Below are 5,313 nucleotides of genomic sequence, written 5' to 3' on the forward strand. Positions count from 1 at the left end.
CACGCTGGAGCCTGCACGGGGGAGGTTGCGCTCCGCTCCTCCGGCCCTAAAGCCGCCCTCGCCCGCCCCCCGGCTTGCCGCTTGGCTCGGCTGCCCGCCCGCCCGCTAATCCCCCCAACGCCCCCACCCCAAAAACACCCCAGCCCTACCGCATGCCGCTCCCCCTCTCCCCGCTCTCGCTGACCGCTGCCACCCCCCCCCCACCCCTCCCCCCCGAAACAAACCCCCCAGCCCTACCGCATGCCGCTCCCCCTCTCTCCCTAGCCTGCCCCCCCCGCCGTCGCTTGCTGCTGCTGCTGCCGCCGCCGCCGCCGCCGCCGCCGCCGCCGCCGCCGCCGCCGCCGCCGCCGGGACCCGCCTCGGTCTGGTGGCGCGCGCTCGGAGATCCCCGGCTACCCGTCCGTCCGTCCCTCCCTCCCGCCCCGCCCCGGGGGAGGGCTCGGGGCAGCGCGGGCAGGCGGGGAGCAAAAAAAGGCGCGGGCGCCAAAAAACGTCGGGGTCCCGGGGTGGCGGAGGGGGGCGGCGGCGGGGGCGGCGGCGGGTACACGGCGCCGGGTCCAGCCCGTCCCGGGGCGGGGACAGGTGGTGTCGTCCGTCCCCGCCCCCGTAACCTGCTCTGAAGCATCCGCTTCCCGCCGCGGTTCGCCCTCCACCCCCCCGCCGCACACGCAGCTGCCGCTTCCCGCCGCCTCTGCCCCCCGCCCCGGGATCAACCACCCGCCGGGTCCAGCCGGTCCCGGTCCCGGGAACCTGCTCCCGGGGCCAGCCGGAGCCACGCCCCCTCCTCTGACGCTTCCAGCTGCCGCCTCCCCTCCCACCCCCCAAACTCACACTGGCCCTCGCCGGCCCGCCCACCCGCCTACCTGCTTGCCCGCCGCCGCTGGGTGGCGTGCCGGACACTCTCGCACACAGGTACACAGACAGGGACACAGGGACACAGGCACTCAGGCACACAGGGACACAGGGACACAGGGACACAAGGACACAGGGACACAGGCACTCAGGCACTCAGGCACTCAGGGACACAGGGACACAGGGACACAGGCACTCAGGCACTCAGGGACACAGGGACACAGGGACACAAGGACACAGGGACACAGGCACTCAGGCACTCAGGCACTCAGGGACACAGGGACACAGGGACACAGGGACACAGGGACACAGGGACACAGGCACTCAGGCACACAGGGACACAGGTGGCGGGCCGGAGGCCTCTCCCCACTGTGTGGCAGGGGTCCAAGAGCCACCCCAGCCCAACCCAGAGGGTCTTTTGCACCTCTCTAGAGGCCACCCAGAGACCCCAGGCCGCAGCAGAAGCCTCCCCCGCATGCTCTGCAGGCTTCCGACCCACCCCAGGCCGCACCAGAAGCCTCCCCCGCACGCTCTGCAGGCTTCCGACCCACCCCAGGCCACAGCAGAAGCCTCTCCCGCACGCTCTGCAGGCTTCTCAGCCACCCCAGGCCGCAGCAGAAGCCTCTCCCGCACGCTCTGCAGGCTTCTCAGCCACCCCAGGCCGCACCAGAAGCCTCTCCCGCACGCTCTGCAGGCTTCTCAGCCACCCCAGGCCGCAGCAGAAGCCTCTCCCGCACGCTCTGCAGGCTTCTCAGCCACCCCAGGCCGCAGCAGAAGCCTCTCCCGCACGCTCTGCAGGCTTCTCAGCCACCCCAGGCCGCAGCAGAAGCCTCTCCCGCACGCTCTGCAGGCTTCTCAGCCACCCCAGGCCGCACCAGAAGCCTCTCCCGCACGCTCTGCAGGCTTCTCAGCCACCCCAGGCCGCAGCAGAAGCCTCTCCCGCACGCTCTGCAGGCTTCCGACCCACCCCAGGCCGCAGCAGAAGCCTCTCCCGCACGCTCTGCAGGCTTCCGACCCACCCCAGGCCGCAACAGAAGCCTCTCCCGCACGCTCTGCAGGCTTCCGACCCACCCCAGGCCGCAGCAGAAGCCTCTCCCGCACGCTCTGCAGGCTTCCGTCCCACCCCAGGCCGCACCAGAAGCCTCCCCCGCACGCTCTGCAGGCTTCCGTCCCACCCCAGGCCGCAGCAGAAGCCTCTCCCGCACGCTCTGCAGGCTTCCGACCCACCCCAGGCCCCAACAGAAGCCTCTCCCGCACGCTCTGCAGGCTTCTCAGCCACCCCAGGCCGCAGCAGAAGCCTCTCCCGCACGCTCTGCAGGCTTCTCAGCCACCCCAGGCCGCAGCAGAAGCCTCCCCCGCATGCTCTGCAGGCTTCCGACCCACCCCAGGCCGCAACAGAAGCCTCCCCCGCACGCTCTGTAGGCTTCTGACCCACCCCAGGCCCCAACAGAAGCCTCCCCCGCACGCTCTGCAGGCTTCTCAGCCACCCCAGGCCGCAGCAGAAGCCTCTCCCGCACGCTCTGCAGGCTTCTCAGCCACCCCAGGCCGCACCAGAAGCCTCTCCCGCACGCTCTGCAGGCTTCTCAGCCACCCCAGGCCGCACCAGAAGCCTCCCCCGCACGCTCTGCAGGCTTCCGACCCACCCCAGGCCGCACCAGAAGCCTCCCCCGCACGCTCTGCAGGCTTCCGACCCACCCCAGGCCGCACCAGAAGCCTCTCCCGCACGCTCTGCAGGCTTCCGACCCACCCCAGGCCGCACCAGAAGCCTCCCCCGCACGCTCTGCAGGCTTCTCCGCCACCACAGGCCGCACCAGAGGATCTTTTGCACCTCTCTGGACGCCACCCAGAGACTCCAGGCCGCACCAGAGGCCCCCCCCCCCCAACCATTTACAGGCTGCAGTGCCAGCCTAGGCCCCGCTGGCAGCCTCCCTTGTCTGCTTTGGAAGGCCTCCCATCCACTCCAGACCTGCCTGGAGGCCTCCCTCGACTGCTCCCGGGGCCCTCGAAGCCACCCTAGGCCTTTCTGGAGGACCTGCTCGACCGCTCGGGCGGCTTCTGACGCACCCTCGGCCATCCGGCGCCCAGCAGCTCCCAGGGCCAGGCACCGGCCTCCCCCTCCGGCCGCCCCTGGGGCCGGGGGTGGCTCGGACTCGGCGCCCCCAACGTGTCGTCCCGTCCCCCCCCGCCCCGCACCGCCGAACATTCGCTGCAGCCGAGGGCTTGCCGCTCGACGCCTACCCCACCCGCCCAGCCCCCCGCTGCGGCCCGGCGCTGCCCCGGCCGCTGCGCCCCGCCTCTCATCGCTCCCCCCACCCGGCAACCGGCCGCCGGGCACGGCAAGTCCCAGGGCAGGGAACAGGTGCTGCCGGGACCCCGTGCTGGCTGCCGGCTTCCCGGGGCTGCCCCGGGCACGGACAGGTCGCCCCCCCGCCCCGGCGAATGTTCACCGAACCGGCTGCCGGCTGCCTTCGAGCACCCCCCGCCCCCCGCCACTATCGTCCCCCCCGCCCCCCCTCCGCCTCCGCTGCCGCTTCTCCCCGCACCGCCTCCACTGCCTCCCCCCGCCGCCGGCGAACGAGTCGCCGGATCCGTAGGGTGCCGGGAGCCCGAACGGCGAGCGGCTCCGGCTGCTGCCGGGGCCGCGGGGCTTCGAGCCGCTCCGGCCGCGGCCGGGACCCCGTGCCGGAAGCCGGCATCCCGGGACGGCCCCGGGACGGCCCCGGTCGCCGGCCGGGTGACGTTCAGCGAAGCGGCTGCCGCCAGTCTTTGGGCCTCCCCCGTGCCGGGGCCGCGGGGCTTCGAGCCGGTCCGGCCGCGGCCGGGATCCCGGGCCGGACGATGGCTTCCCGGGCCGGTCCCGGTCGCCTCCCGGGTGACGTTCACCGAAGCGGCTGCCAGCTGTCTTCGAGCCCCCCCCCCCCCTCCGCCTCCGCTGCCGCTTCTCCCCGCACCCCCTCCACTGCCTCCCCCCGCCGCCGGCGAACGAGTCGCCGGATCTGTAGGGTGCCGGGAGCCCGAACGGCGAGCGGCTCCGGCTGCTGCCGGGGCCGCGGGGATTCGAGCCGCTCCGGCCGCGGCCGGGACCCCGTGCCGGAAGCCGGCATCCCCGGACAGCCCCGGGACGGCCCCGGTCGCCGGCCGGGTGACGTTCACCGAAGCGGCTGCCGGCTGTCTTCGAGCCCCCCCCCCCCTCCGCCTCCGCTGCCGCTTCTGCCCGCACCCCCTCCACTGCCTCCCCCCGCCGCCGGCGAACGAGTCGGCGGATCCGTAGGGTGCCGGGAGCCCGAACGGCGAGCGGCTCCGGCTGCTGCCGGGACCGCGGGGATTCGAGCCGCTCCGGCCGCGGCCGGGACCCCGTGCCGGAAGCCGGCATCCCGGGACGGCCCCGGGACGGCCCCGGTCGCCGGCCGGGTGACGTTCAGCGAAGCGGCTGCCGCCAGTCTTTGGGCCTCCCCCGTGCCGGGGCCGCGGGGCTTCGAGCCGGTCCGGCCGCGGCCGGGATCCCGGGCCGGACGATGGCTTCCCGGGCCGGTCCCGGTCGCCTCCCGGGTGACGTTCACCGAAGCGGCTGCCGGCTGTCTTCGAGCCCCCCCCCCCCCTCCGCCTCCGCTGCCGCTTCTGCCCGCACCCCCTCCACTGCCTCCCCCCGCCGCCGGCGAACGAGTCGCCGGATCTGTAGGGTGCCGGGAGCCCGAACGGCGAGCGGCTCCGGCTGCTGCCGGGACCGCGGGGATTCGAGCCGCTCCGGCCGCGGCCGGGACCCCGTGCCGGAAGCCGGCATCCCCGGACAGCCCCGGGACGGCCCCGGTCGCCGGCCGGGTGACGTTCACCGAAGCGGCTGCCGGCTGTCTTCGAGCCCCCCCCCCCCTCCGCCTCCGCTGCCGCTTCTGCCCGCACCCCCTCCACTGCCTCCCCCCGCCGCCGGCGAACGAGTCGGCGGATCCGTAGGGTGCCGGGAGCCCGAACGGCGAGCGGCTCCGGCTGCTGCCGGGACCGCGGGGATTCGAGCCGCTCCGGCCGCGGCCGGGACCCCGTGCCGGAAGCCGGCATCCCGGGACGGCCCCGGGACGGCCCCGGTCGCCGGCCGGGTGACGTTCAGCGAAGCGGCTGCCGCCAGTCTTTGGGCCTCCCCCGTGCCGGGGCCGCGGGGCTTCGAGCCGGTCCGGCCGCGGCCGGGATCCCGGGCCGGACGATGGCTTCCCGGGCCGGTCCCGGTCGCCTCCCGGGTGACGTTCACCGAAGCGGCTGCCGGCTGTCTTCGAGCCCCCCCCCCCCCTCCGCCTCCGCTGCCGCTTCTGCCCGCACCCCCTCCACTGCCTCCCCCCGCCGCCGGCGAACGAGTCGCCGGATCTGTAGGGTGCCGGGAGCCCGAACGGCGAGCGGCTCCGGCTGCTGCCGGGGCCGCGGGGATTCGAGCCGCTCCGGCCGCGGCCGGGACCCCGTGCCGGAAGCCGGCATCCC

Source organism: Melanerpes formicivorus, unplaced genomic scaffold, assembly GCF_026170545.1.
Source record: "Melanerpes formicivorus ecotype bairdi unplaced genomic scaffold, bMelFor1.0.p_v2 SCAF_412, whole genome shotgun sequence".
NCBI lineage: Eukaryota > Metazoa > Chordata > Aves > Piciformes > Picidae > Melanerpes > Melanerpes formicivorus.